The sequence below is a fragment of the Manis javanica genome, chromosome 4 (genome assembly GCF_040802235.1).
Source record: "Manis javanica isolate MJ-LG chromosome 4, MJ_LKY, whole genome shotgun sequence".
Taxonomy (NCBI): Eukaryota; Metazoa; Chordata; class Mammalia; order Pholidota; family Manidae; genus Manis; species Manis javanica.
In genome coordinates this window covers 111,298,914-111,321,778 of record NC_133159.1, presented here as the reverse complement: position 1 = coordinate 111,321,778, position 22,865 = coordinate 111,298,914, and the positions used below count along the sequence as shown (strand labels likewise).

The following is a 22,865-nucleotide window of genomic DNA, read 5'->3' as shown; positions in this document are numbered from 1 at the left end:
AGTGGGAAGAGGGAGATTATATTTAAAGGTCAGCAGGTGAGCCGAAGGGTCCCTGTTGTGCTCTTCCTGGGTGTGCCTGTATCTGTAACTGCTCATTCCATGCCTCTGTGCTCTGTGTGTGTGCGCTTTCCTACATGCAAATTGCTGTACCCCTGATCTGGTTGACAAGACCTGCTCACTTGTTTGTAGGCATAATCATGGGTGCCAGGTTGGTTGTTTGGCAGTTCCCTATTTGTTTATTGTAAAGAACGTAAATCAATCTTCGGGATTTTCTGGATTGGAGGGCAAGGGATACTTACTGTCAACAATTTAAGAACAAGGAGATATAAGATACTGAGCTTAAAGGGTGCATCTAGTGTCAGGACGAGAGCATGAAAAGGTGGGAAGAAGCCAACTACGGGCTATTTCTGCACTGAATAGAATGTTTAAGTACTTGAGTGTGAGATACAACTTGGAAAATTGCCCTTTGGTCAAAGCACCAGTCAACAGAGCTAATACAGTGAAATCAGATTGGACTCAAATTCAATTTCACTGACAACCTTTTTAAATTCTTGTTTTTGCAATTCCCCAAAGGATGACTCATGGAAGCCCACCAATTTGGAAATGAGAACTGAAGAATTGAGAAGGCATGTCTGTACACATTCCCAGAGAAATTTGGCCCCCAGAGACTAGTGTTACTAGGAAAGCAGCCCACGGGTTTTGCCCTCCCCTGAGCCACAACCAAATCGTTGCTGTGCCACTCAGGACTGACCGGGAAGCCATGAAACTGCTGCCTGCAGTAAGCATAGGAGACTGCCTTCTGAATCAGGTAAGGACTGCTGCTGGTGTCATCACCGACTCCTCCCAGCCCTCCCACCCCACCAACCTGATTCGGAAGGGATTTCAGACTGTTTCCACAGATGGAGAAAATGCTCCTCAGGGCCCAAGACTTTTTCTCTTAAGAGTGTTTCAAGACCTACCATATTTCAGTCCTCAGTTTGAGGGTCTAGTACCAGAGGCACTTTGGGTATAAAATGTGGAACAGAGGGTTAGTTAGAACTTGGAACTCCAGCTCTGCCACTAATACTTTTGTGATCACAAGCCAGACACTTTACTGTCTGAGCCTCAAGTTTCTTCTCTGTAAAATGGGAGTGATAATAGGGCCTCATCAGCGTCATTGAAAGAGAGTAAATGAAATTAGTAAAGTTTTTTGAAAACTATAAAACCACTAGATTAAAAATAGGTATCATTATATTTTTAGTCCATGTCAATTAAGAATTAATTTAATTTCACTTTATAGAATCTTAGACTCTTAGAATGTTAGAACTTGAAGAGACCTTAAATATTATCTAATTTAAGGCTTTCCATTTACATAAGAAGCTACTAAGGCACAGAGCCACCCTTAGAACTAAAACATTTCAACCAAGAGTCAGGGACTTGTGCAGGGTTTTCATGCCTTAACAAGTAAATAAAGCAGAGCTCATGATTGCTGTCATAAGGAAAGTTAATTTCTCAGGCAAAACCATTACGAGTGATAAACAGAGAAAACACGTTTTTATATAGCAAAATTATACATGTATGGATTATAATTTTATACTTTATATAAATTTATATACTTTATATATATAATTTTATACTTTGTATATATTTTGTACTTTATATTTTTATTATATATTATAATTTTATACTTTATATATATACACTTATACTTTATATATAAATTTATATTATATATAAATATAATTTATAATCATTTTATATTAATTACACATACTCATTTTTATATAATAGTATTATATGTAATTATATTTTATACAGCTACATTAGGTAGTTAAAATTAGAGCAAACAAAGTGATTTCCCATTATGCAGCTCCTTTTGGGAGCTATAAATGGGCATTCAGGGTTTAGCTTCAGGGTTCATTGAAAATAATGCAAGAATAGTATAAAAGGTGCTGGCAGCTTGAGGCCGTACAAGATCTCATTCAAGTTTATCAACAGTCATCTGACACCGCATATTACCTCCATTCTCACAGATGTAAGTAAATACAGAGGCTCATATGGAGTAAATAACTTGTCACACAGCTAGACAATGAAGGTGCTGAGGTTTCAGTCTGCTCTGTTTTACCTGAAAGCCATATCCTCCCCTAACCCCTCTGTGTCTCTATAAACACGCACCAAGCACCTGCTTTGTGCAAAACACTGTGCCCAAAACATGGGGCTGGGATGTAGGGTGCTAAGTGAGAGTGCACTTCTGTCTTTCAGGTATCTTTCAGGATGGCTCTGCCCTACCTGCAGATTTGTGCATGACTCCAGAGGTAAAAGGAGGAAGTTCCTTGTGCAGACAGGCAAAAGTTTAATATAACACATGGCAACCATGAGGGCTACAGTAGAGGTGTACAGTAAAGGTGCTGGAGGAGGACAGAGGAGCGTTAGCTCTGACAAGACAAGTGAGTCACAAACAGAGGAGTGGAGACAAAGCCTTAGAGCATGTGTAGGATTCTAGTAAGTGGAAGAGCACAGGAGGGTCCTTCCAGGCTAACAGAACCCCATTCAAGAAGTTGGCCTGGCTTTCATTTCTGGTCTCCTTGTCCTTGGGAAGACAGAGCAGAGCAGTGTTTATGGACATGGGCTTCAGCATGGTGCTGTCTGGCTGTGGATCCCTGCTGTGTGACTTAATTGACTCTGGGACCCTGGGCAAATTATTTACGCTTTCTGAACTGCAGTGTCTTCATCTGTAAAATGGGGATAATCATAGCATGTACCTTAAGGGATTATCATGAGGCTCAGAAGAGCTAATCCTTACCAAGCATCCTGCATACAGGAGGGACACACCAGTTTTGGCTCCACGGGGCTGCTGGTGCTTCTGCTTCTGCTACAGATGGGAGCTGCAAAGATCCTGTGCTTCGTGGAAGAATTAGCCTGCAAAGATGTGGATGTGGTGGTAACAAGCCTACTGTCTTATCCTTATGCATCACTTAATTTAAGGTTTCATCCCTTTAAAGGATGGAAGGGCTTTCTAGCATCTCTTGAAGCTAGAGATGGTATCTGTCGTTATTTTATTTTTAAACTGATTGTTAGATTTAAAACAATTCCCAAATTAAAAGTCTGACTTCCTATCGTGTGGAAGGAAGTGCTGAGCCTTTTCTCCCTGGTAGTTTTTGTTATGGATGACATTTGCACAGACCTCATGCTCACAAGTATGACCAGGCCTGTGTGACCTTCCTGGTACACTATTTAGCACCACCCCTCTACCCATCTCTTATGAAAACGTTATCAGAATGATGTTATTATAGGGAATAACCTTAACTTCTCAATAATTTATATTTGAAACAGTAATTGTTCACCAACTTGAGCTATTAATAGTAGCAAATGATGTGTGGGAAAACAGTGGGCCTGGAACTGCAGCTGGGGAGGAGGGAAGTAGCCAGGAATGGGGGTGGGTATGTGCATGTGGGCATGTAGGCATGTCCTGCACAGAGGGAGGCCCCCCCAAAATGGATGGTGCCCTTAAAGGGTGCCTCTGATGACTGTTTGCATAAACTCTGTGTTAGTTAGAGTAACTGAATCTGAATGCTAACAAATGTGGCCCATCTTTCCCAAGGTCAGTTCATAGCAGGGTTGGGTTAGATGGCCCAGCAACATCTAGCATCATGTGCCTGAGTATCTCAACCCCGTTAATCTCCACTTCTGCTCTGTCACATCCATAAACGCAGTCTTTTAAGAAGCAAAACACACCTTTATTCATGGGACTAATCAACAGAGGGTGTTAGTTACCTAAACTTAACTGTTAGAAACCTAAACAGGCCTCTGAGATCAAGTTTGAATTGAACCTGCTTTGATTCCATCTGCTTAATTGTCATGTTTCCCCCTTCAATTTTTTCCCAAGCTTTGCTATGAAATACATTTTGTGATAAGGCTGCTTTAAGGCTGCTAATGGCTTCTTGCTTTCTTCCTGAAGTTTGAGAGTCAATAAAGAGGTTCTGGGGTTCGACTGGCAGCAGGTGTCTACCTGTGGGAGAGCCTTCTTCCTTCTCCAAGATCACTCCCTGCAAAGCTGCCTCGGGCCCATTCCCTGCTTTTCCACACCCTGAACTGGAATCTTCTTGCTCAGACCTCAGTAGGCTGTGGTCAGGACAAGCAGAGGAAAAAAGCCTAGTTTGTGATTTATACCATGGAAATGACAGGAGTTATGGGGGACCCAGCCTGGGAAATGCCCAGCACAAGCCCCTTCTACAGCTGCTGAACAGGACTGGGTCCTGCATAAGAACGCACTGCAGGAGTGCAGCCAGAGACTCGGAGGATGGGAGTGCCCACCACCTAACGGGAAGGATGCTCCCACTCCACTGAGCAGCTCAGGCACTGGAGGTCAGGCCTGTCCAGGGCAGGGCTCTCCCGTCATAGCCCTGGCTAAGCCCTGCATCACTGTCAGGCCCCTGCTGTGTTGCTCTTGTGTGCCTGTGGGATGCTGGGACAGTCAGTGATGCCCAGATAAATGGAGACTTTGCACTTGCTATTTAGTGATCCTTGTCTCCAAATGGAGGGCATGGTTAGGTTCAGAAAGAGGGTAATGGCATGTATTACTTCTGGAGCTTCTACTTGGGGATGTGGGACAGTGGGACAGAAAGAGCTAGAGAACTTGGGTGTTAGGTCTAGTCGTCCTGGTAACAACTGCTGTGACATTAGGACAACCACCTTGTCACTCTGGCTTTCTGTAAAGGTACACCAGGCAAGATGACTTCCAAAGTCTCTTCCAATTCGAAGACCCTGAGTCTAAATTGCAGCAGAAGTGATGGATGAAGAAAATCAAATCAGAATATGTGGCTATAGGTCCAAAAAGTACTCCCTTATTCAGTCACCTTCAGAAATAAAAACAGATAATAAAGATTATAATGAGTAAGAGATTATAGATATCTTCTAAGGAGTGTGTGAACTTGTCCTACCCAGTAAGAAAATTCCACCATCAAATGAGGGCTTAATTTGTAGAAGAGATTCATCATGAAGAACCTATACCAATAGGCCCCTCATCGTGTGTTAAGGGCATACACACACATGCGCATGCTTTCTCTATTTCAAGCTTTTATCAGTTAAAAATTATTTGAAGGTGTCAGTATTAGAAATCTTCCATTAGTTTATTTACTTGGGAAATGAAAAATAACACGTATGTACACTCATCATTATGTTAACTAACATTCAAGTTCTATGGAGTCACATCAGTGGACTTGGAGAATTTGGGGGATGTTAGCCTTAGTCCCCGACCGTAACTATGTATCTGAGAATACTATTTCCCAACCACCCTGACGGCAATGTCCTTTCCAGTTAGCCTTTGTGTTACTTTTTCCCGCTATTCCTGATCAGACTTCTAGTCCCTGAACTTGTCCAATGTGACTTTGTCAGTCCCCACCCAGGCTGGAAAACATGGCCTGCCACTGAAACCTTCCCTTGCTCTTTTATCGTCTGTATCTTGCCCAGAAAACTCCAGTCTTAGTGCTCCCACTGTTAGCTTTGCGGGGATGAGAGGTGCTGGAGATCCTCTAGTGTCTGAGCTCACTGGTATCCCACAGCCTCATGGACCTGCCCACAGACGAGCCCTGGCACTACCAGGCAGCCTTTACATGTGTGCCTAGCCTGCACCTCGTTCATTAGAGAAACTGTTTCCAAAGTCCGTCACCTGAAGTCCCTTACCTTTTATCCCTCCATCTCTCTCAGCACATTGCTGTATCTCCTACTCTATAAAGAAAATAGATGTCACACAGAAAATCTGATTCCTACCAATCCCCACCCTTTTATCTGTATTCACACCCACCTTTCTTTGCTTCTGATACCCCAAACTTAATTCCTCACCAGGATCCTGGATTTGCACACCTTTCTGGCTGGGAAGTCCTTACTCAATGGTTTTGTTCTCCACTTGCCTCTTCCTTCTTCACTGGCTGTTTTCTCTCAGCATTTGAACGTGTTCAAACCTGTGTGTCGTTCTGAAAAAACCTGTTGCTGTCCTTTTTTTTTTCTTTCTCTAGCCAAACTTCCTGGAGGAGTTGCTCGCCTGTCTTCACTAGCTCATCTCCCATTCAGTCTTAACCCACTGCAATCTGGCTTAATGCTCATCACTTCCCTGAACACATCAATCCTGTTCTAGCTGCCAAACTGGACATTTTTCAGGCCTTATCTCACTCGATTGCTTGCTGTTAACCTTATTCTCAAAATTCTTTTCCGTTGATTTTCCCTACAACCTCCAAACGAGATGACATCTCTCTTTTTCTGAGAACATATAGCATCCTGTGCAAACTTCTAGAGTGCTGTGATTTTACTTTCCAGTTTGTCTTGCTTTGTCCTTTCATCTGTAAACTTCTTGACAACATGTGTGCATAGAGCTGGGCATGAAGTGGATGTTCCACAGAAATTGGTTGAATGGTGTTGAATCACAGCACATAGGAGAAGTCCTACACTGGTGAGGACACTTAATCATAGGCCTCAAAAAGCAATTTTCTTTCCTTTTGGCATGGTAAGTGATGTGGCCTCTCTGTGACCACCTTCTCTCTTCCACTTCCACACTTTGGAGGATGCAGCATCTTGATAGTTTACAAAATGCTCAAGACACATACCCTTGGTCCTTTCTCCTGCGATGAATATAGTGGGTGACATTTTGGGGGGTGGGAGTGGCCACTGGTGGCAAGAAGATGATATTTAAAGCTAGTATAACATGATCATCTTGTTTAAGGTCAGACAAGACACGTGGATTTTGAAAAGAATTAAATCTTCATCCTGTTTCCAATGAGATTGCAAGCTCGTTGAGAACAAGGGCCTCTTAAATTTCTTGTTACTCCTAGGCACCTGGAGTGTAGTAGATGTTCAAAGACAGTCCTTGTGCAGGGATATATACATATAAACAGGTCTCAGGCTGCAGATGACGCCAACTGCCCCATTGTACCCAGAGATACTCTCCACTTTCCTGTCATAGCCCCCATACTCACATTCTGTACTTATGTTTGTGTTTCCCAACACTGTGAGTACAGGGTTATCTGTGTTACTTATTTCTGTGCCCCACAATGTAAAGAGTGCCAGGTACATAGCAGGTGCTAAATACATGGCTGTTGAAGAACTGACTTTATATGTGACATAAGATATGTGAGCAAATAGATGCTTATGCACATTTGAGCTCTATGTCCACATGTAGATAGCTTGTTTGTTGGTAGGAGATACGAAGTCTCAGGTGACTGGACTGGTGATGACTTAATGTAGGAAACAAATAGAAATCTCTCTGACTTGGGCTTTTTTTCTTGAACAGTTTACAGGTGTCTTCAAATACTCTAGAATGTATAGAAAGAACCATTATGTAAAACGCAAGGGGAATATAAAGATTCACGGGTGGGTGTTGCATTTAGGTGTATCAAATACTGCTTCTTACCAGTTCCCGGCCAGGCTCAGCAGCAGCTCTCTGAGGGAGAATCTTGTAATGGCACCAGCTCGCAGCTGCCTCCTGAGCAACGTAACAAAGAGCCTCTCCATTTCAGAAAACCTTGCAGACTCTTCCCACTTCTTCATGTGGATTTTTCTGACTCTTCTGGAGTTTACTGAAAGTTCCTTTGTGTTTCCCACAAACACCTATCCCCCTAAACCTTAAGTATCCTTTAAGGCCTGTATTTTTTGGTGTTCTATTTCATTTGGGTATTCTCCAGTTCTTTGAGATTTGCTGTGCAAATTAGAAGAAACAAATGCATACCTTTTCCTATCGGTCTAGTAGCAAAAGGAGAGGGTGAGTATGAAGGAGAAGGAAACCATCCCTGACCAACAACATAAGCAGGAAAAAAATCTGTTGAATTTTTTCATGCCTTAAACTTTTAATAGTCAACTACCTGGACAGCAGGTATTATTATCCCATTTCATACACTCACCGAAGTTCACAAAACCCTGGAGCCTCCTTTCTGGCCCTTGAGCCTCACCAAGCATATATGTGCTTCAGAATTTGCTTTCCCAAGTGGTTTTCAGGGCCCACTCAAATGTCACCTCCTTATGGAGGACTTCCATGGCCACGCCACCTAAAACAGTAGCCTGGAAATAACCACCTTTGCGGGTCTCTTCACACTCAGGTTGACTTGCGGCACCAGTGGATTTCCCAGATTGTGGAAGAGGTGCAGAAGGTTGTCCACCTGACCACAGAAATCAGCCACCAAGACATACGATTTCAAGCCGTCCCTTACTCTGACACATACAATGAGAACATTAAGGTGAGCAGGTCTCACTTGCTCTGAGTTGCCCACCCACAGAGCCAGGAAGTCTGGGCAGGCAAGTCTCAGTATTTGACAGACGCACACAGCACTGAGATTACTAACCATACCTCACGTTTCTGCAGGAACCCTGAGTATTTACCATTCACAAACTCATTCCACAGATTTCTCACCGTGGCCCCCACATTCCTCCTTTACAGATGATAAAAATAGAGGTTTACAGAAGCCAAATGATTTAATTATGTTATAGTAGGCCCTAAAGCCAGAACTCCACCCGGGGTTTCTGACTCCAAAGCACGTGCCACCGTAGTGATTAAAGTGAGTTCAGCACATACTCATTTATTAAGCACCTACTCTATTTAGTAGGGCACTTATAGGCTGGGGACTAGGTAAGAGGGAACTCAGGACATTGGTGAGAAAGTCTGTTGGTTGCAGGTGGAAGAAGGGAGAAAGTAGAAGGGGTGGCCGTTAGAAACTTCAGGAGAAGCTGTGCCACTCCTGTCCCTGCTGTAGCATCCCACAGTGCCATAAGCTACCAGGACCCATATGTGACAGTCACTGTGCATGCAACACTGTGCTGTGGGCAACACTGTTCTCACAGAAATGAGCTCAAACTTACAAACTACCTTGTGAAACAGACATTATGACTTGCTCTCATTCAGAGATTGGAGAGGTGAAGCTCTGAGTCACTCTGAATTCCCATGCTCCTTTATCTTGATTTTTCTTTTGGCACATAAGAACCCTTTCCCTTGTATTAAACTTACACATATTCATGCGCTGTCTCTTCCACAAGACTGTAAGTTCTTTGATTGTAAGGATCGTGCTTACTGATTGGTCTATTCCTAGCACCAGCATGGTGTATGGCCCACTCAGCTTCAGTGAGTGAATGAATGAATGAGCAAAAGAGTTAGTACCTGAATAAAAGACCATCACTGGTCCAGCGCATTTCAGGGTTGGTGGGGACAAGGACCACCACAAGTTCTGGGACATGTAGATCTGGGGACATAGTCAGATCTTAGAAAATTTACCCTGGGATAAAAGTTATAAAATGAGATTGGATCCTGGAATGTCAGAACATCATCTGCCCACGTCTACCTCCCTGCCAATCCAAATTACACAAATGTAGAACAGTGACTAGGAACAGAAACATAGCAACACTTTTCCTAGAACTATATCCTAGGAAATTTCTGTGGTCTCACCCAGATTTTATAGCTTAAAATATATCTTACATTTATGTATATCCTGTTCTGCACATTAAATTTTGAAAATAATTAACAGTGAGGCATATAAAAATCGCTTTTATTTTATCTTGGACCAAATTCAACATGTATTTCTTAAGCACCATTTACATGACTAGTAACATTACAGCTGTGCTCTTGAATTCACAGGCATGTGGGTTCAAATAACGTATAGATTTTAAATGCCATAGTTTATGCAGTTTTTTACCCCCTCTCTTTTAATCTCATCACCTTTCTATGGACACTAGAAGCCTTGCGGACCCATCCGCTAAAGCATCAAACTTGTTCTCTGAGAATGAGGCAGAATCAGTGTTGCTGATTTTTGTGTTCAACCCCGAACTGGTGGATGACTAGGCTCTAGGCAGAGGTTAACCAAGGTTTAACCGAATACCACTGTCAGAACTTCCCATGGTAAGGAGGCAGCTCCTCCAGTGCGTGGCTGATTGATGGGGAAAGGCGCAGAGTGGAGAAGGCTGCCACGTGATGTGGTCAAAGGTCACGTGCCCTTTGGTGGTGCTGTACTATTGACCCATTTCTTCTACTCCTTGGACTATTGGCCTGAACTGGTTCCTATAGAAACAGTAGATAAACTGATTGTTTGCTTTTCTCCATAAACAGAGTTATCTCACTAGCTCACATTGTCTCCATAAACAGGCTTTCACTGCACCTGTAATTTTTTAAGTGTTAGTCATTAATACTGGCCATGGGTCACCAGTACAGTCAAACAGAAAGGGAGGCATTTTACAGAATGCTTTTACCTCCTCTCCCATCCCTTCCCGCCCTCTCTTTACACCAGCTCTTTAACCCTCCAGGTCATTCTTTCTTGACTGAGAGCCAGCCCAGGGTAGAAAAACAACTGTTGAACAAGCCATCAGAAGGCCCAAGCTCAAGTTCTGGCTCTAACACTTACTGGCTCTGTGTCCTTGAGATCTCAGAGCCCCTCTGAATCTCAGGTTCCTCATCTGGGAATCATTAACAAAGCCACCTCATTGTGTAACTGTGAAGGTTAAACAGCTAATGCATGAGAATTGCAGTTAGAATGTGGAACCCAGTCAATGCTAATTCCTTTCCCAGATTTTCCTTCTCCCCCCTGAACTTTAGGTGCCCTCTAGACGGTTTCCTTGCAGAGTCATGAAACAAGGACTCAGTACCTGACCTGCCTGAGATGTTTCAGTGGGTTAGTTAGTGGCAGGGCAAAGACAGAATCTCTGGCAACAGCAGTTGCAATTCTCTGTTTGCCTCACGTTGCTGAGGGTCAGTGGTTAACTAGCTGCCCGGTTCAGCAGGTCAGCTTCCTGAGGATTTCTGTGGCCTCCCGAATCTAGGACCCACACTCATTCTCTCTCCTTTCCTGACTCCAGGTTTTGGCCCCCAGCCAGTTCCTCATCACAGTCCCAGTGAAAGGTCTGGCCGGGTACAGGGAGGCCCGGGAGCGGTGCTGGCGGTACTAACACCCTGCAGGGTGCCAGGCTCTCCTGCCCCCTGAGGGACCCCAAGGGCCTGCAGCAGTGGCTGCAGGTGGAGCAGTTTATGAGGAGCCTATGGCAGTGGCACCAGGCAGACGTGAACATGGAGGGGGATATTGTGCCCACTAAGGTCCTCCACGTGTTCCGGAAACTGGTTGAAGATGCAATTGGGACCTGTCACCTCTCAGGTGAGCTGATCAGGAAAAGTCCAAGGGCAATGTCTGGCATTTCCCCTTTCCTCCATGTGGGTGTTATCTGAAGCTCACGCCTGTGAATGGATCATGTGCTCTTTACATCTGTTCAGCCCTCATAATATGAACCAGTTTTTTCTGCTGCGACACATAGAAGAATGGAATTCAAACTCACAACATGCTCCCCTGGATTTAAATCGGTTTCTGCTGTGTCACAGATAGCACAGGCTTGAGGCTATGCACTCCTAGGAAGCCAGCTTAGAAACTTGGGTATTCTTTTTACAAAGCAAGTTCCTCACAAACCTCAGAGTTTTGTTAATGGCACATCTCTACAACACCCTCCAACCGACTACAGCACCCCAGTGTGTTGTCATGTTTGGAAACCACCAATTTTGTACCAAAACAGAAAACCCAGAAGCCGTAAAGAATTTGATTAGGTTTATAGACCCCCAATTTTTTTTAGCTACAGTATAATGTGGCATATGTGTCCCCCCCACCCCTTTTGTTCACGTAGAGTTAAAAGATGAATTTTAAACTGGGGTAAGAAAGGACTAATTTACTTAACTGCAAGAGTATAAGCCAAGAAGAAAAAGTATGAGCAGACCAATAGAAATAATGACCAAAAAAAAGGCTCAGAAAAATAATATGAACTGCTAGGAAAAATAAGAAAAAAAAATGTGCCATCTAACATTTCAAGGAATGTATGTTAAAATACTGAACAGGTTGAGATGGAGTGTGAATCATGCTCTGTATAGTGGTGAGTGTGTGAAACAGGCGCTTTCATGCCTTGCCCTTGGAAGTGTAAATTGGTGCCTACTTTTTAAAGGGCAGTTAGTCCATTTTTATTTTTATAGTATGCTTACTTGGCAGTTCAATAGTTTCAGTTCTAGAAATATGTCCATACGCATACAGAAAGAAACATGCCCAAGGATATCCACTGCCTTAGGCTTTGTAATAGTAACTAGAAATAATCTAAATGGCTAACAAAGGAAAATTAAATAAATCATGCTACTTCTGCCTAGTGGACTACTATGCAGCCTTTAAAAGAATGAAATATATGTGTACACACACACACACACAGTTATGAAAAACTCCCAGGCCAGATAATTAAGTAAAAAACTCAAATGCTCAATAATATGTGATTCATTTGTATAGAAAGAAAAGGACTTAGGTGTACATTTACTTGTCTAAAACAGAATAGTTCTGAAAGGTTCCATGATAGAAATAGCTCACATTCAGTGGATTTTACTATATATAGGTGCTTTCATAGACTATTTAACACTTAAAACCACACTGTAGTGTTAGAACTATCTTCTACCTGTTTTTACAGGTGAGAAAACTGAAATTTAGAGATTAGGGAACATGCTGATGTCACACATCAAGTACGCAGAGTGAGCTGGCAGCGAGGGGCTGAGGTGGGGTGTGGGCCGGGAAGGCTGGTTCCAGCAGGGGCCCATGTCTTCACTTCGCAACAGTGTTAATAGTGAAAGTGCAAGTAAGAGATTCAAACCCAGCCAGGCTGATGAGGTGCTGCCAGTAAATAATGCTGAAGTGCCAGATGTCATCAGGCAGTTTTGATGAGACCTTACAGTAAGCTCTTCATCACACCTCAGCCGAAGAGAGGAAGGTCTTCCTTTTGAACCGGGTAACACAATGAATGAATGAGCTTCCATTTTCATTTTCATCTCCAAGTGAGGAAAAGCAATAATAGATTCTGCCTCCTCATCCTTTTCTATAATGAAGGCAAACAAACCAAAAAACTACTCTATCTTCTGAATGAAGGGAGAACAGATTAGAAATGAATTCTAGTATGTGAGCTGGAAAAATCTACCAGATGCATTTATTTTCTCTCTCTCCCTCTGTTTGTCTGGCTGAGAAAGGCAGCAGGGTCTTTCCAAGCACTCGACCCTTTAAGTCAGTGACACACTTTGAAGTACTATATGATCGCAAGGGCTTGTGATGATAAATACATGAGGCTTAATGGGTGGCAGAAACAAATGCCATCTGTGACACTGTGACACAGATACAAAACGGGTTAAGCCAAACTCCACTGAAGGTAGATGAGTAAATAATAAGGACTGTCCTAAATAAGGCTGGGACTTCCTTTACAGTAGCCAATGCCATACCTTTTCTTTGTCTCCTGTGTCTCCTTTTAGTTAAGACTTCTGAAAAGCATCCATTGCCTTAAAAGAAAAGGCATCACCAAAGCCTTGGGGCTGGGGAGAAGGAAAAAAGAAAGGCCCACCAACCATGAGATGTTCCAGCAGCTTAGGACTTAGCTAATGGTCTAAGTTTTGACATACACACTCCACCCTCGGCGTGCTGCTGATACTGAGCACTGCCCAGCCCATTGCAAAGAGCTAGTCAGACCCACTGCTCCCCAGTTCCTTTGAATGCTCATACTGAGCCGAGCTTTCTCTCATTGTCTGCCACTTCCCATCAGGTAAAGTCAGCATGCTAACAAACCGCTCCGCAGTTTGGGTTGCCATAGAAACATCCACGTGTTAGGTGGAACTAGAGCTGGCCCCTGCTGTGGAGATCCCCACCTCCTGGTCCGGGAAAGCCCAGTGGCCGCCTTGTCTGAAGCGCTGGCCTTCTCCAGAGAGAATGGAGTGCATCAAGGTATGGGTCGGCAGGCCCCAGGTCAGCAGAGCAGAGGCGCTCACAGCTTAACCAGCTGGGGCATCACTGACTGCCAACTGGCAATGGAAGGAAAACAGCTTTCCCTAGATCAGTGGTTCTCAAAGTGCAGGCCCCAGAACCCACAGCAGCTCCTGTCAGCCTATTAGAAATGCAGGTTCCTGGGTCCTACTCTGGACCTACTGAATGAAACCGAGTGGGCAGGGCCCAGAAATCTGAGTATTAAAAGCTCTCCAGGTGATTCTGGTTGGGCTCAATTTGGAGAACCGGTGCCCGAGGGAAAGCAGACACGGCCTCCAAGTACGTGCGCAAGTGCAAGGTTGCTTGCCCCGAGGTGCCCTCCGTGTCCCCTGTGAGATGGACTGCCTTCCCGGTGGCGGGGGCCCCAGACTAGTGGACTGCTTTGGAGGTGGCTTTCTACTCTAGCAAGCATCGTCCTTCTCGTCTCCCCGCTGTCTTCCTCTGCTTCAGTCGTTCGGGTTTGCCTTGCTGGCCTGTTCCAGTTACCACTGGCAGCTGAGCTTCCTGCGGGCAGAGCAGGTGCTGCTGGAGCAGCTGGATGAGGACTGGGGCTGCTGCAGGAGATGTTTTCAGGCCATGAGGCAGATGAAGGAGGATGTCTGGTGTCCAGGGAAGAGGCCTGTTATCACATCCTACCATCTGCAGGTGAGTGCAGGCTGCGGGCCATCCAGGGAGGCTGGGGTTCGGGGTCCCCTCTGTAGGACCAGGTCAGAGCCACTCAGAACAGGGGTGTTAGTGACAAGCTCAGGATGGGGCTCTACTATCCTCATTTGCCATCCTGCAAATCACCACTCAGTATAGAGATGCATAAGCCCGGACTACAAGTGTATGCACGACACCCCTGCCCAGGCGAGCAGCCTCCTCCTCTTCCCTTCCCTTACCCACTTGCCTTCTTTCTCTTTTTGTTCTTTTCTCATTCCCTCTTTTTCTTTCTCTGCCTCTCTCTCACTGTCCCATCTGCTTCATTCTGCAAACCAACATGGATGCCCACTCTGTGCCAGATACCTGCTGAGGTTCAGAGGTGAATTACATATGGTCTCTGCCCTTGAGAAACCTACACTCTGGTGAAATCTCGTGAGTTGCTCAAACCTTGGAGGAATTCATGTTCTTTCTGGTGTTATGACTCAGTCCCCACTGCAGCCCACATGCAGCCACTCATGCACACACACACTCAGCACAGGGCAAACCAGGAAATGCTCAGATTTCCACAGGAGCATTGTGGCAAATTTGAGCTTCCAGGCTCCAGATCACAGGGCAAGGATTTCCCCTCGCTCTGCCAGCACCTGTCTCCTTTTGTCCCAAACCCAAATTATACATTCATGAGTGCCTTCACTCAGCAAATGTTTACTAGGGGCCAGACCTGCCCCTGCCGTGTGTGCTGCACCTGGAGGTACCAGGTGAACAATCACAGACATGTTCCTGCTATCATGGAGCTCATGGTCTGGCAGGGGAGACAGATGTTGGTCAAAGGGTCCCACAAGTGCAGTGGGGAGCATCAGGGAGAGCTGCTGCATTTTGTGAGGGCTCAAGGCAGCAGAACCTGACCTGGACTGGGACAGCACTCCTTGCCTTCAATCACATTCCCAATTCCTCTTTCTCAGATTTCCGACCACACATGGTGAACTGGGCATTCACAGGACACCAAGTGCAGCACACGGGGGATTCAGACTCTCACAGAAAACACAGCCTAAGCCTAGCTAATATCTGTCGGGGAGCTTTAGCCCTTCTCTCACACCTTCTGCTATGCAGGAGTCACAGGTCTCTGGGGTAGCCACCTGTCTGTGTGATGCCTTCCTTGCATGCTCCTACTTGTGCCCCTCTCATTTAGTGGACAAGCATCTTCCAGCTCCATGTTGCTCTTTCAGCTCTGAAGTAAGTTATTTAAAGGCAACTGCTACTGAACACTTACATCTCTCCCAGTGCTTTGTACATAGCAGTTACTCGGTAAATATTTGTTGATCAAAGGAATGAATGAATAACTTCATATCTTATTTAACCTTTTTTTCCCACAAAATCCCTAGTCTTTGCTTTGCTTTCCTTATCTTCCCTGATAACCTGTCCTCCCTGACCTGTCCAAGAATCAGTTAACATCTCACTTATGCATACAGAGGCCTCTCTCCAGAGTTTCAACGTTCTCAACATGTCCCCAAGCATCTTCCCCTAAAATCACACACCTGTTCTCCTCGATCGAGGGCATGAGCCTTCTGCAGATAGTCTAATTCATTCGGTGGATATAGCTTCTTGCTTGCTTACCTTTCTATAGGTCACACTAGGCAGAGTCAGAGTGAGATACAAATTCCAGTCTGTCTCATAGTAAAGCCCCCTAACCTTAACCACTGACTTCATTGCTTCCCAATTAAGATGGATGGAAACAGTGACATTAAGTGGCATGAATATTTTAGGCAAGATTGAAAAGGGCCACCAAGGGCCTCCCAGCCCCTGACTGATCACAGAAATGCATACACCGTAAGATTTACTTTTATTCCAGTGGCTTCTCAATCACTTAGAGGATTTTAAGGGAACTTTTTCAATTGAAGTTGCCTACGGAGCACAATAGAATTGGGCATTCTCAAGAATGGGCATGTATAAAGAGGGTTATTTGTTGAGAAGGGTGACATGAGCAGAAACAGCACACCTTGGCTTTCCTCTGGTCCCCAACCCTTGGCCCAAGAGCAGAATGTTCTCACATCTAGACACTGGGCTGGCCATGGCTGATGACTGTATGGTGTTAGAACACCAGCGCCTTTTTTTTTTTGAGTTTTTTTTGAGTGTGCAGGATCCTTGCCAAGGCTTTAGTCTGAGGGAATGCAGAAAGGATTGGGTTGCAAAACAGCCTCAGGAAGGATGTGCCTGTCAGGTCACCTCCCCTTAAGTCTGACACTGTCTAATGAGGTCTTTCTCTCCTCCCCAAAGCAATTTCCCATGAAGTATGGGATTGCTTCCATGATTGACTCCTTTATTCCTACAACCACACAAAGGCACAGAGGCTTGATTATATATAATAGACTTAACTGTTTTGGTTTGCTTAGGGAAATAAAAGCTCAACTACAAGAGGAATTAATACAATTTTTTGTAGGTAGGTTATCTTGACTAGTGCAAAATTACTGCCAACTCACTTACTCAACACAATATAATCTAAATAAAAACATATTCAGTAGCTTGCTGTGAACCTAAAACTCCTCTGTTACTTTTTAGTAAAGACTGTTTTAAAAAGAGTCAACAGCTAAACCATAACATTAATTATTTCATTTAGTCAATAAATGTTTGTTGACTTCTCTCATGGACCAGTTCCTCTGTTGGGTGCTACTAACATTAGAGTGATTATAGGTATAGTCCTCTGCTCTCATGAAGTTTACAGTCTAGTAGGGCATCACATAAATAAACATAAAAATGACCACTGCTGTGATCGTTGCTACTTATGAGAAGTACATGTTGAAGAGAGTGTTCAATGGGAGTCATAGAGGAATTCAACCTGATGGATGCGTTTCCTGGGCCAGTGGGGGAGGAAGTGTGCTCCCTGAGAAGGAGTCAGATGTGAAAGGCCCTGTGGTGAAAGAGGGCATGCATGAGGCCGGTGTGGCTGGAGGAGTGCAGGAGGGAACACAGCGCAAGACAAGGACAGAGACAAAGGTAGGGACCAACACATGTTTAACCAACAGTGGGAAGACAAGAAACACATATGTGTACCTCAGAATGATCATGTTGGCTGTAGTGTTATGGTGACAGGATGGTCACAAGAAGAGATGCAGCCTGGTTAGACGGTTGTCACAGAGGTCCATGGGAGATGGAAGAGGAGAAGGGTGATATTGGAGATGAAAGTAAGTGGGTAGATTTGGGAAATACTCAGAATTGGCAAGACTTGACTGTAGGTGTGAAGCAGGGGGATGACGCCCAGGTTTGTATCTTGCATAACTAGGTGGATAAGCAACTCTGGGGGCAGACCAGGTTGTGGGCAAGGCTGTGAGTTCAGTTGGGACATGTTGACTGAGATAACAGATTTCCAAGAGATACCGAGTAAGAAGTTCAGGAGAGAAGTCTGGGCTGGAGAAAGAAAATTGCAGAACACCTGTATTTAGTGGGGATTAGAGCTGCTGTTGTGGAAGAAGACAGTGAGAGGAGAAGAGAGTCTGGTACTGAGCCTCCAAAACTCCACACTTGAGAGGCAGGCAAAGGGAACAATATGCCGAGGAGTAGCCATAGTCCCAGAGAAACCCAGAAAGCATGATACGGCCTGGAAGCCAAGTGAAGAATGACTCAAGACGGAGGGTTTGGGTGGGATAGTCAGATTCTTCCAGAAGTCAGGTAAGGCGAAACCTGGAAAAGGCTTGTTGGATTAAACAACATGGCCAGTGCACCTTAGGGAGAACAGGTTTTTTTTTTCTTTTTTTTTTTAAGAGGGCGTCTCTCATATTTATTGATCAAATGGTTGTTAACAACAATAAAATTCAGTATAGGGGGGTCAATGCTCAATGTACAATTATTAATCCATCTCAAGTCTAATTCTCGTCAGTCTCCAATCTTCTGAAGCATAACGAACAAGTTCTGACATGGTGAACGAATTCTTACATAGTGAATAAATTCTTACATGGTGAACAGTACAAGGGCATTCATCACAGAAAGTTTCGGTTTTGATCACGCATTATGACCTATAAACAATCAGGTCAAATATGAATATTCGTTTGATTTTTGTACTTGATTTATATGTTGATCCCACATTTCTCCCTTTATTATTATTATTATTTTTATTTTTAATAAAATGCTGAAGTGGTAGGTAGATGCAAGATAAAGGTAGAAAACATAGTTTAGTGCTGTAAGAGGGCAAATGTAGATGATCAGATGATCAGGTGTGTGCCTATGGACTAAGTATTAATCCAGGCTAGACAAGGGCAGCAAAACATCCACGGATGCAGAAGAATTCTCTCAAAGCAGGGGGGGTGAGGTTCTGAGCCTCACCTCTGTTGATCCCCAAATTCTCACCTGATGGCCCCCCTGCGACTGTGCCTGTCTTAGGTTGTTCCTCCCTTGAGGAATCTTACCCGTCTCTGGCTAACCAGTCATCTTCCGGGGCCATACAGGGAAATGTAAAGTTGGTAAGTGAGAGAGAAGCCATATTGTTTGAAAAGGTTAGCTTTTTACTTCTTTGCAGATTTATGCCCTGTGGCTTCTATGCCCAGCACTTGTCTCGAGGTATCTTTACCACCTGGAGGAATTATGATACTCGGTAAATTCGATATGAGGCACGAATTCTATTTAAGGGTTCTAATTAGGAAGAAAGAAGAAAAGCTACAGATGTAGCATATGGAAGGAAACATGGGAGGATTGATTATTTCTTTGACATATCTTCTGGTAGAGTACCTTAAGTATGTATAGGTTTTAAACTACTAACTAATTTGCACACACATATTAACATAATAGGAATACGGTGACATAAACAAAGCAAATCTATAATTACCATCCATCTCCAGTGAAGCCAAGAAAACCATTTAGGCACCCTATGCATTTGTGAAAATTTGTCTATAATATGATGGATATTGTCCAACTGTACTTGAACAGTCTGAGAGAAATCAGACAAATTAAAGCAGCCCATTTCTGGGATCTGTTCACATCCCACATGTTCTTTTAACCGTAGATAGTCTATAGTCATAAGATTTTGGAGTGCTACACCTTGCTTGCACCCCTCCCAACTCCTGGTTGAGTTCCAACAGTACAGATCCGGTCAAATTCGTTGTCTCACTGTATGCACATGCCAGCCTAGACATCTCCCTCCTCATTCCTATGGCAAGTCCAGGAGACGGTGGGCTGGATGCAGCCACAACCGCAGCATCGTCCAGATCCCTGTGGAGGCTTCTTGATGACCATCCCCCGGCACAAGTCCTCCAGAGAGTGCTGATGCTGGAAGCTCCTCCTCATATCGTATCTTAGTTCATTTTCTGGGTATCCAAGCTACGCCTTGATCTTCTGCATAGAAACAAACAGACCCTTTGCCCACACTGTGACATGCCCTCTATACCACTGTGCAGAACTCATTGGAGGTCAGCACACAGTAACTGCTTTTATTTTATTTTTATTTTTTATTAAGAGAAAGGAATATTATCAGAAAAGAGTACCTCCATAGCTGATCATCTGACACCCTTTAAGTGATCAACATTAAGGATATTTAAAGCATGCGTTGATCTTTGATTTACCAATAGTTTTATCCTATCAAGGAGTAATCCCCCTTTTCTTTCTTTCTTTCTTTTTTTTTTTTTAATTTTTAATCTATACTTACATGAAGAATACTATGTTTACTATGCTCTCCCCTATATCAGGTCCCCACTAACAACCACATTACGGTTACTGTCCATCAGCTTAGCAAAATGTTATAGAGTCACTACTTGTCCTCTCTGTGTTGTGCAGCCCACCCTTCCCTTTCTCCCTCCCCCCATGCATGCTAATCTTAATACCCCCCATCTTCTTCCCTCCCCCTTATCCCTCCCTGCCCACCCATCCTCCCCAGTTCCTTTCCCTTTGGTACCTGTTAGTCCATTTTTTGGGTTCTGTAATTCTGCTGCTGTTTTGTTCCTTCAGTTTTTCCTTTGTTCCTATACTCCTCAGATGAGTGAAATCATTTGGTATTTCTCTTTCTCCGCTTGGCTTATTTCACTGAGCATAATACTCTCCAGCTCCATCCATGTTGCTGCAAATGGTTGGATTTTTCCACTTCTTATGGCTGAGTAGTATTCCATTGTGTATATGCACCACATTTTCTTTATCCATTCATCTACCGATGGACATTTAGGTTGCTTCCAATTCTTGGCTATTGTAAATAGTGCTGCGATAAACATAGGGGTGCATCTGTCTTTCTCAAACTTGATTGCTGCATTCTTAGGGTAAATTCCTAGGAGTTGCAATTCCTGGGTCAAATGGTAGGTCTGTTTTGAGCATTTTGATGAACCTCCATACTGCTTTCCACAATGGTTGAACTAATTTACATTCCCACCAGCAGTGTAGGAGGGTTCCCCTTTCTCCACAGCCTCGCCAACATTTGTTGTTGTTTGTCTTTTGGATGGCAGCTATCCTTACTGGTGTGAGGTGATACCTCATTGTAGTTTTAATTTGCATTTCTCTGATAATTAGCGATGTGGAGCATCTTTTCATGTGTCTCTTGGCCATCTGTATTTCTTTTTTAGAGGACTGTCTGTTCAGTTCCTCTGCTCATTTTTTAATTGGGTTATTTGTTTTTTCTTGAGGCGTGTGAGCTCTTTATATATTCTGGACGTCAAGCCTTTATCGGATGTGTCATTTTCAAATATGTTCTCCCATACTATAGGGTTCCTTTTTGTTCTATTGATGGTGTCTTTCGCTGTACAGAAGCTTTTCAGCTTAATGTAGTCCCACTTGCTCATTGTTGCTGTTGTTTTCCTTGCCCGGGGAGATATGTTCAAGAAGAGGTCACTCATGTTTATGTCTAAGAGGTTTTTGCCTATGTTTTTTTCCAAGAGTTTAATGGTTTCATGACTTACATTTAGGTCTTTAATCCATTTTGAGTTTACCTTTGTATATGGGGTTAGACAATGGTCCAGTTTCATTCTCCTACATGTAGCTGTCCAGTTTTGCCAGCACCATCTGTTGAAGAGACTGTCATTTTGCCATTGTATGTCCATGGCTCCTTTATCAAATATTAATTGACCATATATGTTTAGGTTAATGTCTGGAGTCTCTAATCTGTTCCACTGGTCTGTGGCTCTGTTCTTGTGCTAGTACCAAATTGTCTTGATTACTATGGCTTTGTAGTAGAGCTTGAAGTTGGGGAGTGAGATCTCCCCTACTTTATTCTTCTTTTTCAGGATTGCTTTGGCTATTCGGGGTCTTTGGTGTTTCCATATGAATTTTTGAATTATTTGTTCCAATTCATTGAAGAATGTTGCTGGTAATTCGAGAGGGATTGCATCAAATCTGTATATTGCTTTGGGCAGGATGGCCATTTTGACGATATCAATTCTTCCTAGCCATGAGCATGGGATGAGTTTCCATTTATTAGTGTCCCCTTTAATTTCTCTTAAGAGTGACTTGTAGTTTTCAGAGTATAAGTCTTTCACTTCTTTGGTTAGGTTTATTCCTAGGTATTTTATTCTTTTTGATGCAATGGTGGATGGAATTGTTTTCCTGATTTCTCTTTCTATTGATTCATTGTTAGTGTATAGGAAAGCTACAGATTTCTGTGTGTTAATTTTGTATCCTGCATCTTTGCTGTATTCCGATATCAGTTCTAGTAGTTTTGGAGTGGAGTCTTTAGGGTTTTTTATGTACAGTATCATATCATCTGCAAATAGTGACAGTTTAACTTCTTCTTTACCAATCTGGATTCCTTGTATTTCTTTGTTTTGTCTGATTGCCGTGGCTAGGACCTCCAGTACTATGTTAAATAACAGTGGGGAGAGTGGGCATCCCTGTCTGGTTCCCGATCTCAGAGGAAATGCTTTCAGCTTCTCGCTGTTCAGTATAATGCTGGCTGTGGGTTTCTCATATATGGCCTTTATTATGTTGAGGTACTTGCCCTCTATTCCCATTTTGATGAGAGTTTTTATCATGAATGGATGTTGAATTTTGTCAAATGCTTTTTCAGCATCTATGGAGATGATCATGTGGTTTTTGTCTTTCTTTTTGTTGATGTGGTGGATGATGTTGATGGATTTTCGAATGTTGTACCATCCTTGCATCCCTGGGATGAATCCCACTTGGTCATGGTGTATGATCCTTTTGATATACTGTTGAAATCTGTTTGCTAATATTTTATTGAGTATTTTTGCATCTACATTCATCAGGGATATTGGTCTGTAATTTTCTTTTTTGGTGGGGTCTTTGCCTGGTTTTGGTATTAGTGTGATGTTGGCTTCATAGAATGAGTTTGGGAGTATTCCCTCTTCTATTTTTTGGAACACTTTAAGGAGAATGGGTATTATGTCTTCTCTGTGTGTCTGATAAAATTCCGAGGTAAATCTGTCCAGCCCCGAGGTTTTGTTCTTGAGTAGTTTTTTGATTACCGTTTCAATTTCTTTGCTCGTAATTGGTGTGTTTACCTTTTGTGTTTCTTCCTTGGTAAGTCTTGGGAGGTTGTATTTTTCTAGG

General features: G+C 43.5%; 1 pseudogene; it reads left to right on the top strand.

Annotated features, from left to right (window-relative positions):
• Nucleotides 1–22,865, top strand: part of LOC108409165 (protein mab-21-like 3) — a 156,410-nt pseudogene that overhangs the window by 49,366 nt on the left and 84,179 nt on the right.